At 40.8% G+C, this 13,946-nt stretch overlaps 1 long non-coding RNA gene across 1 annotated transcript in view; it reads right to left on the bottom strand.

Annotated features, from left to right (window-relative positions):
* The window catches only part of LOC141580040 (uncharacterized), a 148,809-nt gene that overhangs the window by 60,577 nt on the left and 74,286 nt on the right, over positions 1-13,946 (bottom strand). The window lies entirely within an intron of this gene.

Below are 13,946 nucleotides of genomic sequence, written 5' to 3'. Positions count from 1 at the left end.
CAGTTATTTGAATCGAATATCCAGTATTTTAAAATCTTAGCCTAGTTTCTGTTCTCCTGGCTGGACTTTTGACTAGTATACTTCCCATCCACATTTTTGTATTGTTAATATATACGTACACATGCACACAAAATCTCATAGACTAGGTGCTTTTAAAATACATATAAAATGTATACAATTGACACACAGGAAGCAATTTTAACCCAGAGCCCAGTAATATCTCTTTAGTGGGCATTTTGTGAAAATTTTCTTCTTCATGTGAATGTAATTAGGACTGGCTTGATAAAAAGCTTAGGTTATAGGATAAAACAGTCGGGTTTCTACTGTGTGCCTTTTTTTGGTTTCACTTGAATTTAACCAAACAGAGGTCAATTTAAAAAGCTAATATGGAGAAATGCTGTGTTTTAAAAAGCAACTTCTTAGTTATTCTGTTTTTTGGTCTTGGTAGAGGAGTCTTGCTCTGTTGCCCAGGCTGGAGTGGAGTGCAGTGGCATGATTATAGCTCACTCCAGAGTAGATGGGACCACAGGCACAGGCCATGATGTCCTGCTAATTATTTTTTATAGAGACAGAATCTTGCTATGTTGATATGTTGCCCAGGTGGGTCTCAAACTCCTGGCCTCAAGTGATCTTTCCGCCTCTGCCTTCCAAAGTTCTGGGATCAAAGGCATGGCCACCTCACCCAACCAGTTTTCTGATTATATTTTCAGCATTTATATCTCGAGAAACTTGCCAGCCTCAGGGTTCTCAATGTCACAGCTCTAACAAATACAATGACTCCATCCGAAAATTTGTTCACTATTTTGTCCCAATTCACTGGAAATAAAGCCACCATCATCATCAACTAAACCAAAGCTACCATTTTGGGGGAGAGAATCTAAGGTATATACTACAGGTGTGTGTGAAATAACTCTTATGATAATGTAGGGAACTTGCCTTATGGAGAGAAAGGAAGGGGAGTAACCATAGAGGGGAAGATGGTAAGGAAGGTCAATGTGGAAAAAGAAGAGAGCTTGTCGTGGGAAGCAGGGAGGCAAGGAGTGAGGCTCTTGGGTTCCAAGTATTCTCTCCACTCACTGTCTAAGAGTGGGCTGGACAAATGAGTAGCAACTACCATGGAGATTCTGGAATCACTGTGACTGTCCTGCTGGGTCCAGGTAGTCCGGACGGCTAGACTTAGCCCGCTGTATTTAAGTGAGATGTGGCAAATGCTGGCCAGATGATGCCGAACTATAACAGGGACCTAAAGGGATTTGCATCTCCCAGCCAGACTCCTTCATGCCTGACTGTTGAGGGCTGCTCCAGACATTTCAACAATCTTGCAACAACTCTGCATTTTACATGATTAAAAATTTGGACCCAGCCAAGCCTGGTGGTTCACACCTGTAGTATCAGCACTCTGGGAGGCTGAGGCAGGAAAATTACTTGAGGCCAGGAATTTGAGACCAGCCTGGGCAACACAGTGAGGCTGTTGCTATATGAAATATTTAAAAAAATATTTTGACTCTACTTATTGCATTATTGTGAGATTTAACTGTATATTATAGTTAACAGATGAGAGAGGCTCCTGTAGAAAAAAAGTTTTCAGTAACATTTGAAAGGACCCTGAAGAGTAAACATTGTTGCAAATAAACCTTTTTTTTTTTTTTTTTTTTTTTTTGCTTTAATGAGTGTGCATGACTATAGAAATGTAAACTCTGAACATAAAAAGATGCAAAACTAGGCCAGTGGCAGTGGCTCATACCTGTGATCCCGGCACTTTGGGAGGCTGAGGAGGGTGGATCACTTGAGGTCAGGAGTTTGAGACCAACCTGACCAACATGGTGAAACCCCATCTCTAATAAAAATGCAAAAATTAGCTGGGCATGGTGGCACACACCTGTAATCCCAGCTACTCGGGAGCCTGAGGCACAAGAATCGCTTGAACCGAGGAGGCGGAGGTTGCAGTGAGCCGAGATTGCACCATTGCACTCCAGAGCAAGACTCCGTCTCAAAACAAAAACAACCAAACACACACAAAAATAGGAGATAAACAAGCTTGGACAAAGCCATTTTGCAATTTTCTTACAATCAAAAGAGCTTATTCGTATCAGCAAGAAAAATCTAAGACGCCAAAAGGAAAGTTGGTACATAAAAATTTACCATTATAAATTACATGAAAAATTGTTCAGACTAGTAACAAAAATGCAAATTAAAATAAGCTTTTTTTTTTTTTTTTTTTTTTTACTGTCAATCAACAAAATTTAGAAATAAAAGGAAAATCTATCTGGAAAGATATGGATATTAACAGGGTTTTTTTTTTTTCAATGTTACATGGCAACAAGTTTATTTTTGTTATTTTATATAATTTTCAAACTTTCCACTAATAGAAAATGCACTTTTACAATCAAGAGAGGCATTAAGGATTTAAAAAATAACAGAGATTTAACTCATTTTATGCATTCACTGGGAAAGCCAAATGAAAAGGACACTTTTACTTGAAATTATTCTCATTTAACAAGCCTTTTAATTTTAGAAAACAGTATTCTGAATGTACAATGCAGTGGAATTTGATTACATTTAATTTTAAATTATACTTAATTCATTTGTTTTTCCTCTTTTGTTGTCAGTGCTTTCCCAGAAATTTCATGAAAGTTTTGCACCCTTAAAATTTATAGTGCTGCCTTCCAGCACTTTAGTTGGTTCAAAAACATCAGTCCCCAGATAAGTTAGGGAGAGTTGATGGGGACCAAAAAGATTTTGACCATCACTAAAAAATTACACAAGAGAGGTGCTTGTGCCCCAGGACTATTGGCTTTGCTATTCTCACTGCCTGGGATGCTCGGTCCTCACATATTAGAATAATTCTTTGACTTGTATTTTTAATTCCCTTGCTGATTTACCATCTTCTCAGAGACGGCTTTCTTCATCACCCTATTTAAAATTAACGCATCTGCTCTGATATTTCCTCTTTCCCTCTGTGCTTTCTTCTTCTCCCTAGCATTTGTTTATCAGTACATCATATATTTTATATATTTGCTGTTTGCTTGCTTACCCTGTTTCTATCCACTAGAATGTAAGCTCTATGGGAGAAGGGATTTTGGTGTTTTGTTAATTCTTATATTCCCCTGCCTCAGTAATATCTGTTGAATAAATGGATGGATGGAATGGATGGAACCATGGATGGATGGAGGGATGGAAGTATGGAAGGAAGGATAGAAGAAAGGATGGATGGACGGGATGATGAATGGATGATGGCTGTATGTATGTATGTATGATGGATGGGTGGCAAGTGTTTTTACTCCAATTTTACTTTTTAACTCCAATTTCAGGTTAAGAAAACACCCTGAAACTAGATTCTTAATTGCTACAACCCATAATGCCTACTCACATAATCTGAAGTAATTTTATGAAGAACTCTACAGCTAGTCATAAATTGCAGAGACTGTATAACATCCTTGAACTGGAACCGAGATCATCATTTTGGAGTCAGGGATGATATGTGGAGAATGTCAATCTTTAATTCATGATTGAAGTTTTACTTCTGTTCTCATTCAGGTATAATAAATAATGAGGGGTAAAATAGGAATTGCGGCACCACTCATATTCGATCCTTTTAATTCTGTTCTATTCCATGCTAGAAAATGGTGCATTGCCCTTATTAGCAATTCCTTCCTATGTGTGAGTTGAACAGGGTTTGCATATGTCCCAGGATCTGCTTCCTACTAGGGCACAGCATTCAGAAGGCCTGAGAAACCGTGAGCAGAGAATGGCCATGGTACTACTCTCCACGAACAAGGGATGCTGACAGCTCAGGTGAAAAGCAGGGGTAAAGACAGCCTTTATGTTAGGTGCCTGGGGTATAGTTAAAGGCTTTCCTGATTGGAAAAAAACCTATAACCTAGTGCTTCAACCTTGGGATAATCCTGAAGATTAAAGGAAGATAATGGCTCCTCTATATTTACTGATAAGCAGAATTCATAACCTTGCTTTCCTCCTATGAATAGCAATGCCTCACTATTCTGGTTTTTATTTCTCCATTAGTGTCTGTATTAGTTTTCCTAGGGTGACTGTAGCAAAGTACTACAAGCTTAAACACCAGAAATTTATTCCTGCGCAATTCTGGAGGCTAGGAGTCCAGAATTTAGGTGACAGCAGGGCTATACTCCCTCTGAAGGCTCCAGCAAAGAATTCTTGCCTCTTCCTAGCTTCCAGTGGTTGCTGGCTGCTTGAGTCACAATTTCCATGTCAGAGAGCACAAATGCAGAGTCACAGTGCTGGGGAGGCTGCCAACGCTCACAGACACAACTGAAAATGCTTTGCTTTGGATAAAACAATGAGAATCCAAGGAGCCTGGAGAATGAATACATGCAGAAACACACAGGCTATTGAAAAGCCTTGGGGTTCCTTGACTTGCAGCTGCCTCCCTCTGACTTCTGCCTCTGCTTTCACGTGACCTTCTTATGAGGACACCAGTTATTGGATTTATGACCCACCTTAATTCACTATGCCCTCATCTTAATTTAACTAACTCCATCTGTAAAGACGTATATTCAAATAAGGTCATAATCTGAGGTTCTGGGTGGACACGGGCTTCGGAGGGACATGATTCCACTCGGTATAGTGTCTGATACATTATCCTGCTTGTAGTTGAATGCTCAATATTTGTCAGCATATACTTAGGGACTTTGTTTGTTTGTTGAGACAAAGTCTCACTCTTTTGCCCAGGCTGGAGTGCAGTGGTGTGATCTCGGCTCACTGCAACCTCAGTCTCCTGGGTTCAAGCCGTTCTCCTGCCTCAGCCTCCTGAGTAGCTGTAATGACAGGTGTGTGCCACCATGCCTGGCTAATTTTTGTATTTTTGGTAGAGATCGGGTTTTGTCACATTGGCCAAGCTGGTGCTTGTGCCCTACTCCAGTGATCTGCCCGCCTTGGCTTATGAAAATACCGGGATTATAGGTGCGAGCCACTGTACTCAGCCAACGTTTTTTTTTATCAGAACTTACTTTTACATTCATTACCCAAGTAGCTAAAATAGCATCTCTTGGTATAATCTGACTCATCTTTAGGCACTGTACTTCTCAGTAGCCTATTTCTGTATATATTTACTCTCCAGGCTCCCTGGATTCTCATTGTTTTATCCAAAGCAAAGCATTTTACACAAATGGTGTATTTGTAATGTACTTTTTTTTTTTTTGAGACGGAGTTTTGCTCTGGTTACCCAGGCTAGGTCTGTTGTTTCTTATTGATTGTTAATATTGTTTCAAATTTACTATTTGAGTTGGCTTAGGTAACTCTCAAGGCTCCCAGTTTCCATGTCCAATTAATTTTAATGAATAAAAACAAATCTACAAGTTATTTTTTTAATCTTACACAGTAAGGGGAGGAATTTCCTTTCAGAGATTATATTCATATCGGTTGTATTTTTAGATAACAGAAATACCACCATTCTACGCATTTTCATCATATATTCCAATATTAATGGGAGTTTAATTTGCATTCTTTCCACAGTCACATTCCACGTCTCCCTAAATGAATTCTATCACCCCAAACAGCTTATTATCAGGGTTAGACAGTAATATACAGTGTGCCCTTGCATCCAGTAGAAGTAAAAGAATTTGAACAATGAGAACACATGGACACAGGAAGGCCTGTCAAGAGGGGTGGGAGGGCTAAGGGAGGAATAGCATTAAGAGAAATACCTAATGTCAATGATGGATTGATGGGCGAAGCAAACCACCATGGCACGTGTATACTTATGTAACAAATCTGCACATGTATCCCAGAACTTAAAGTATGAAAAAGAAGAGGAAGGAGGAGGAGGAGGCGAAGGAAGAGGAAGAGGAGGAGGAGGAGGAGGAGGAGGAGGGGGAGGGAGGAGGAGGAAGAAGAAGGAGGAGGAAAAAAAGAGTTTCTTCTCCACCCCAAGCCACTTTCACATTTGTAAAAGGCCTTGGGTTCCATAGTTAAATGGGGTTCAAATGCTAAGCAAGGGTCACTGGATCTAAACTGGCAATGCTTACAAATCTATGGTTGGCTACAGGAAAAGAAAACAATAGAGAAACAGCATAGAAGTGAAACTATAATAGCTGAAGGTTGTCTCCAGTAAAGAGACTGGAGGAGCTGGTCTGGGCTCCAGGTTTTCTTCCTTTCTCCAAGGGTTATACCAGGACATTCTTGAATCAGAACCACTAATATATGTACAGAATCCATTGAAACCAAAGGATCAAAAATAGAATCTAATCTTTCTGGCTATATCAGAATTTTCTTGCTACATAACCAGCAAGAAAGACAGAGCCCTGTTAAGAGTTTATACTGAGGTGCACACCAGCAATTTCATTGTTATCAACAACAAAACTGATATAAACTGCCACACAACTCAGACCCAAAGTCACAAAGACACACTGTTAATCATTACGGTTCACATCTTATGCCAGGGAGATGCCTTTATTATTTTAATCAAATATATCAGGCTAATTCAGGCCTGCTGAAGTTAACTCTGACAGCACACATGGATACAAAGTTACAATCTTCCCCACCACCCTGAATGACCCCTTACATAAGTTAATTTTTCTTTTTCTTTTTTTTTTTTTTTTTGAGACGAAGTTTCCCTCTTGTTACCCAGGCTGGAGTGCAATGGCACGATCTCGGCTCACTGCAACCTCCGCCTCCTGGGTTCAGGCAATTCTCTTGTCTCAGCCTCCTGAGTAGCTGGGATTACAGGCACGCGCCACCATGCCCAGCTAATTTTTTGTATTTTTAGTAGAGACGGGGTTTCACCATGTTGACCAGGATGGTCTCGATCTCTTGACCCTGTGATCCACCCGCCTCGGCCTCCCAAAGTGCTGGGATTACAGGCTTCAGCCACCGCGCCTGGCATAAATTAATTTTTTTTAAAAAATCTCCATTTATGTTACATAGAGACGCAGTTCCACTGGAATTTTATAGTAGATGTTTAATGGCTTATCAAAAATTTAAATATTTATGCTTAAAAATTATTTTTGTATTTTGTGTAAATACTAATTTTAATGATAACCTGATTCAGAAGATTCTAGAACCTTATGTTCACAGGAAATAAGGTATAAACATTTTAATGACTGTAGGTCATTATAAGATAAATTTTCTGAGGCTTTTATGCGTATGCATATTATTATAGTCTTCCATTTAAATAGCAGTTTGGCTGGATAGAAAATTCTGAGTTTAAAGTTCTTTTTCTTCAATACTTAAGAAAAATATTCCTCCATTGTCTTTTTGCGTTCAGTATTCTGACAGGGGTAAACAGTACACTGCTCTGAAAATAACCTGATTTGCATATCTGCATTTGAAACTGTGCATATTTGGCCTTGGAACAAAATTCTAAAAACAAAACATTTAAAAAGACCCCCTGGAACTTAAAACCAAAATAGATCTGTGAAAAAAAATATATCTTGGGCCCCCCGAAATCACCAAGCTAAAGGGAAATGTCAAGCTGGGAACTGCTAGGGCAAACCTGCCTCCCATTCTATTCAAAGTCACCCCTGTGGGCTGGACACGGTGGCCCACGCCTGTAATCCCAGCACTTTGGGAGTGGCTCATGCCTGTAATCGCAGCACTTTTGGCGGGTGGATCACTTGAGGTCAGAAGTTCGAGACCAGCCTGACCAACATGGGGGAACCCAGTCTCTACTAAATATAAAAAATTAGCCAGGCATGATGGCACATGCCTGCAATCCCAGCTATTTGGGATGCTGAGGCAGAAGAATTGCTTGAACCCATGAGGCAGAGATGGCAGTGAGCTGAGATTGCACGGTTGCACTCCAGCCTGGGCAACAAGAGTGAAATTCCATCTCAAACAAACAAATAAACAAAGTTACCCCTCTGCTCACTGAGAGAAATGCATATCTCATTGGTTCTTTTGGAGAGGCTAATCAGAAACTCAAAAGAATGCAACCATTCGTCTCTTATCTACCTATGATCTGGAAGCCTCCTCCCCACTTCGAGTTGTTGCACCTTTCTGGATGGAACCAATGTTCATTTTACATATGTTAATCGATGTCTCTGTCTCCCTAAAATGTATAAAACAAAGCTGTGCTCTGACTACCTCAGCCACATGTCATCATGACCTTGTGAGGCTGTGTCGCGGTGTGTGTCCTCAACCATGGCAAAATAAACTTTCCAAATTAACTGAGACCTGTCTCAAAATTTCGGGGTTCACAGAATAAATAAGCCTAATGGCTTTTAAACTGTTTTCAATACTTGCAAATTGTTTTCTGTGAGGATAGTGTGTAGGTTGTGTTGTATTTTTCATACTATTGCATGCATATTGTGAAATCAAGCAAATTAGCAATTAGGTTTGTGTCTTTGGGGAGCGATATACTCGGTGTGAGAGAATGAAGAGACAGATAAGACAGGTGAGATTAAGCCTTGCAGTTCTTAACTTCAATCAGAAATGTCAATCTGAACTCATGGTATGTTTTCTACCTCTTTCCACCGAAAAGGCCTGGAAGCAAGATCTAATTCAATTGCAAAGAATGATTCTAGTTCCCAAACTGTGGTTTCTGCATATCAGTTTCCACTAAAAGGAACCAGGGCTCCTTGGATAAATCTAGGTCTGGAAGAAGAAAGCAATAAAATTACCAAAGACTATAAAGATCACATGAAAAGAATGCAAAAGCCAGTTGGAAGTGCTGTCAGTGGCAAAGAGGATAATTTGGGCATCAATAAAAATAGCAATAGTTTATAACATTAAACATATTTAAATTCCTGAATGCAAAGAACACTAAATGACAACTAATTGGTAATCTTGGAGGGTGCTTGGAAACCTCATTTTAAAAACTAAAATAAAAGGTGAATCAATCATTATTCAGTGTTCCTATACAAACTATACCTCAGGGTAGCCAAATAATTGATTAGGAGAAATTTTACCTTAAAGAAGTATGCCAGCTAATACATGAAGAAAGAATGGTGGAATTAGTATGCCACTGTTTTGTAATTTAATGAAATAATAGATTTAAGTAATGATCATCAATGACTATTATAAACAATATGGTAAAATAAATACAAATAAAGAGGCAGTCAGTCATTCCACCGGAATAGAATGCAACATATAGGAAGTAGCCAAAAACAAAACAAAACAAAACAAAGCGGATCTGAATCTTATTAAGTCTCTAGGTCTTATTAAGTGTTGCCAAGATACCTGGGGGATTCAGTGACATGGTAAATACATTTCCGGGAATGCAATAATCAGTAGACTCCAGGTAGTGGGAAACTATAGAGAGAAAGTAATTTTTTTTTTTTTGACACAGTGTCTTCCAGGCTCCCGGCTAAAGCAATCATCTCACCTCTGCCTCCTGAGTAGCTGAGATTACGGGCATGTGCCACCATGCCAGGCTAATTGTTTATTGTTTTTCATAGAGGCAGGGTCTCACTATGTTGCTCCTGGCCTCAGTGGTCCTCCTGCCTCAGCCTCCCAAAGTGCTGGGATTACAGGTGGGCCACCACACCCAGCTATGATGTGGTTTTTAAAACAAATAGAGTACAAGGAGAGAAGGTAAGGACCTGTAGTTTTGCAAATTTTCAAAATATTTCATAACAAAAAGATTTTTGAAAAATGAAAGAACAAAACTTTCGTGCTCTCAAATAAAGACAAAAAAAGTTAACATGCAGGGTGGATCAGATTTTGTGATCTTGAAGTTGTATGATTGGGGTTTTCCTTTATTTATTTATATTTTTAATTTTTTTTTTTTTTTTTGAGACAGAGTCTCGCTCTGTCACCCAGGCTGGAGTAAAGTGGTGTGGTCTCAGCTCACTGTAACCTCTGCCTCCTGGGATCAAGTGATTCTCCTGCCTCAACCTCCCAGGTAGCTGGGACTACAGGACCATGCCCAGCTAATTTTTGTATTTTTAGTAAGAGATGGGATTTCACTGTGTTAGTCAGTCAGGATGGCCTCGATCTCCTGACCTCCTGATCTGCCCACCTCAGCCTCCCAAAGTGCTGGGATTAAAGGTATGAGCCACTGTGCCTGACCAAGGGTTTTCCTTTAAATAAAAAGAATAAAAAATTAAAAATTCAGTATTAAGTATAAAGCCTAAGATGGTGCTCATGCACGTGAGGGTGACTGAAGGTCAAGTTTTGTTAGCTTCATGGTGAATCCACCTCCGTGATCCCCCTTTGCAGCTCCTGACCCTCAGGTTCCCGCATACCACTCTAGCTGTACCTCTGCTGGGTACCCCATAAGTCTGCTCTCTGAGCGTCCCCACACTGGCTTTCTCCAGTTCTTTCAGTGCATCTTAGTCTCTCCCACCCCTTGGCTCACACTGTTCTCCTGCCCAGAAACTTATCTTCACTCCCGTGATTTTTGGAATTGTTCTTTTTCTCCCTATTTCAGATACATTAGTTGCTGCTGCCTCTGTTTCTTAAAGAAATAGATGTGAGAATAAAAAATGGCACTATTCCTTGTTCATTTTTCTTTCTACAAAATAATTTTCTCTCAATTTTTGTATGTATTCATTTTTAACAAAGTAAAACTTCCTGTGTATAGATAATCATTAGATTTAAAAAATGAGAGTTTCTTAAAGGTACAAAACCAGGAATAGATTGGTAAATTCATGAAGCTAGAAAGTAGCTAAACAAAGCTCTTATTAAAAACCTTCTGGGGTTGATTAAGAATAGCCAGAATCCTTTGTAACAAATCTCCTCAGGAGGTGGAATGGATTTCCCTACTTCTTGCCCCTGTTCTGGCCTTGAGACTTGCTTTGATCAGTAGAAGGTGGCAGAAGTAACATTGTACACATTCCGAGGGTACATCTCCTACAATGCTGCTACATATGAGCAAGTCTAAGCCTCATGGAAAACGAAAACTATGTGAAGAGGGGTCCCCGCCTTCCCTGACATCCCAGCCCACCCAAATGAAGCCCAAAGAGGTGAGGAAGCCCGGCTGAAGCCACGTGTGTTCTGAGACTGGCTCATTAGCTAACTCCAGCCCAAACTGCCAACCCACAGAATCATGAGCAAATAAATCATTGCTGTTATAACCAGCTGGTTTGTTACACAAAAACAGCTAATAAGATATACTTTCTTAATCCCAATCATCTCAAAGAGATCTCCCTCCTCACCAATTCACAGTTAGGTGGTTCTAGAAGAAATAGTATCATGACTAATACCCATTTCTTTACTCTGTGTGTCACGTGAAAATGTTCAGAATCAAAATGGAGTCACTAATGTTAAAAACAAACAAACAAAATACTCTGACAGGCCTGGTGCAGTGGCTCACGCCTGTAATCCCAGCACTTTGGAGAGGCTGAGGTGGGTGTTTCATGAGGTCAAGAGTCCAGGACCATCCTGGCCAACATGGTGAAATGCCATCTCTACTAAAAACACAAAAATTAGCTAGGCGTGGTGGTGTGCACCTATAGTCCCAGCTACTCAGGAGACTGAGGCAGAGAATCTCTTGAACCTGGGAGGTAGAGGTTGCAGTCAGTCGAGATTGTGCCACTGCACTCCAGCCTGGCAACAGAGTGAGACTCCGAAAAGAAGGTTCTAGGCCAGGTGCAGTGGCTCACGCCTGTAATCCCAGCACTTTGGGAGGCTGAAGTGGGTGGATCACAAGGTCAGGAGTTCAAGACCAGCCTGGCCAAGATGGTGAAACCCCATCTCTACTAAAAATACAAAAATTAGTGGGTGTGGTGATGCATGCTTGTCATTCTAGCTACTTGGGAGGGCGAGGCAGGAGAATCACTTGAATCTGGGAAGTGGAGGTTGTGGTGAGCCGAGATCATGCCACTGCACTTCAGCCTGGGCAACAAGAGCAAAACTCAGTCTCAAAAAAATAAAAAATAAAAAAAGAAAGAAAAAAAGAGGATTTTTATGGTTGTACACCTGAAAACCAAAACTACCACAAAAGACTGCAAAAACCACATCTTTGAACAAAGGCCACTGCAACTGAACACAAAACACTCTGCAAGGACTTCTGAACAACTGCCTGTCCAATCTCAGACTAATGTCACTTTCATGATAGGTCTTTGTAGCCAAGCCTAATTATTTCTTTCTTTCTTTTTTTTTTTTTTTTTTTTGAGAGTTCCGCTCTTGTTACCCAGGCTGGAGTGCAATGGCGCAATCTCGGCTCACTGCAACCTCCGCCTCCTGGGTTCAGGCAATTCTCCTGCCTCAGCCTCCTGAGTAGCTGGGATTACAGGCACACGCCATCATGCCCAGCTAATATTTTATTTTTATTTTTAGTAGAGATGGGGTTTCACCATGGTGACCATGGTCTCCATCTCTTGACCTCGTGATCCACCCGCCTCGGCCTCCCAAAGTGCTGGGATTATAAGCTTGAGCCACCGCACCCGACAAGCCTAATTATTTCAAAACGATTAGATAATCTTCATTTTTATTCTTGAAAAAATGTTGTCTTCCTTTATTTCCCCAAATATACACATAGTTTACTGTGGCACCCATATTTCCATTGCAGTGCTCTATTCCCAGAGAAATATTTTTCTTTGAGGGACCCTCTCTCTGTTATTTAGGTTGACAGTCACAAAGGATTTGCTATTTGAACAATACTGGCATTGCATGTCATCCAGTATACACTGGGAAAATAAAGTGCCCTCATGTGCAGATCCATGAGACTTTGTGGCCACCAGATTATGGGCCATGCATGTATGTATTTATTTGTTTTTGAGGCAGAGTCTCACTCTGTCGCCCAGGCTGGAGTGCAGTGGCACGATCTTGGCTCACTGCAATCTCCACCTCCCAGATTCAAGTGATTATCATGCCTTAGCCTCCCAAACAGTTGGAGCTACAGGTATGTGTCACCACGCACAACTAATTTTTGGATTTTTTGCAGAGTCAGGGTTTCACCATGTTGGCAAGGCTGGTCTCAAACTCCTGAGCTCAAGTGATCTGCCTGCCCCGGCCTCCCAAAGTGCTGGGATTACAGACATGAGCCACAATGCCTGGCCTATGCATGTACTACTAATGTTGAAGTAATTTAACAAATATCAGTGAAATGTAAGATTTTTCACTCATAGGTGCAAAATATCATGCCAATTCACCTCTATGAGCTGTCCTAAGCCACAGCCTAGAGATTAAAGTCCATTTCAAGATTCAACCAAAGCCAACTCATAAACAAGAACACGTAAAAGACAGAAAACCCTACTACCTGCAGGCTGAAACTGATGCTGTGACAGGACACAGGCCTTCATGGCCTGTCACAGCATGGCACAGGCCTGTGTCATGTTCCCTGGATTTCTGACTACCAACTAATGACGGCTGATTCTACTCAGGTCAGGATTTGCCCCACTGCACTGAAACTGGAAATGCAACTTTTAAAATGGAAACACTGCCTCTCACCTCTCCTCCCTAGACTCCATTTCACAGAGGAAACCATCACAGGGAAAGAAAGCTCTTGTTTTTTCTTCCTTCTTTGCTTTTTTGCTTTTCTTTTCCTTCCTTCCTTCCTCCCTCCCTCCCTCCCTCCCTTCCTCCTTCCTTGTTTCCTTCCTTCTTTTTTTTTTGACAGGGTCTCACTCTGTCACCTAGGCTGGAGTGTAGTGGCACGATCCTGGCTCACCGCAACCTCTGCCTCCCAGGTTCAACAATTCTCCTGACTCAGCCTCCCAAGTGGCTGGGATCACAGACTTATGCCACTACACCAGGCTAATTTTTGTATTTTTAGGAGAGACAGGGTTTCACCATGTTGGCCAGGCTTCTTTCTTACTTTTTATTTATTTATTTTTTTGCTTTTCTTTCCCATCTCTTCCTCCCGCCTTCCTTCCCCCCTTCCTTCCTTCCTCTCCTCTTTTTCTTTTTCTTGTCTCTCTTCCTTACTTTTCCCTCATTCCTTCCCTCCTTCCCCCACTCTTCTTTCCTTCCTTTCTCTCTCCCTCCCTACTTTTCAACTTTTGGCTGTGTTGAATTTGTTAAGTCATCATGAACAAGCAAAACTCCCATGATAATACTATTATCTAAAGTAGAACTGTGCACAAGGT

Source organism: Saimiri boliviensis, chromosome 10, assembly GCF_048565385.1.
Source record: "Saimiri boliviensis isolate mSaiBol1 chromosome 10, mSaiBol1.pri, whole genome shotgun sequence".
In the NCBI taxonomy this organism is placed as follows: domain Eukaryota; kingdom Metazoa; phylum Chordata; class Mammalia; order Primates; family Cebidae; genus Saimiri; species Saimiri boliviensis.
This window is presented reverse-complemented; position numbering and strand designations above follow the sequence as displayed.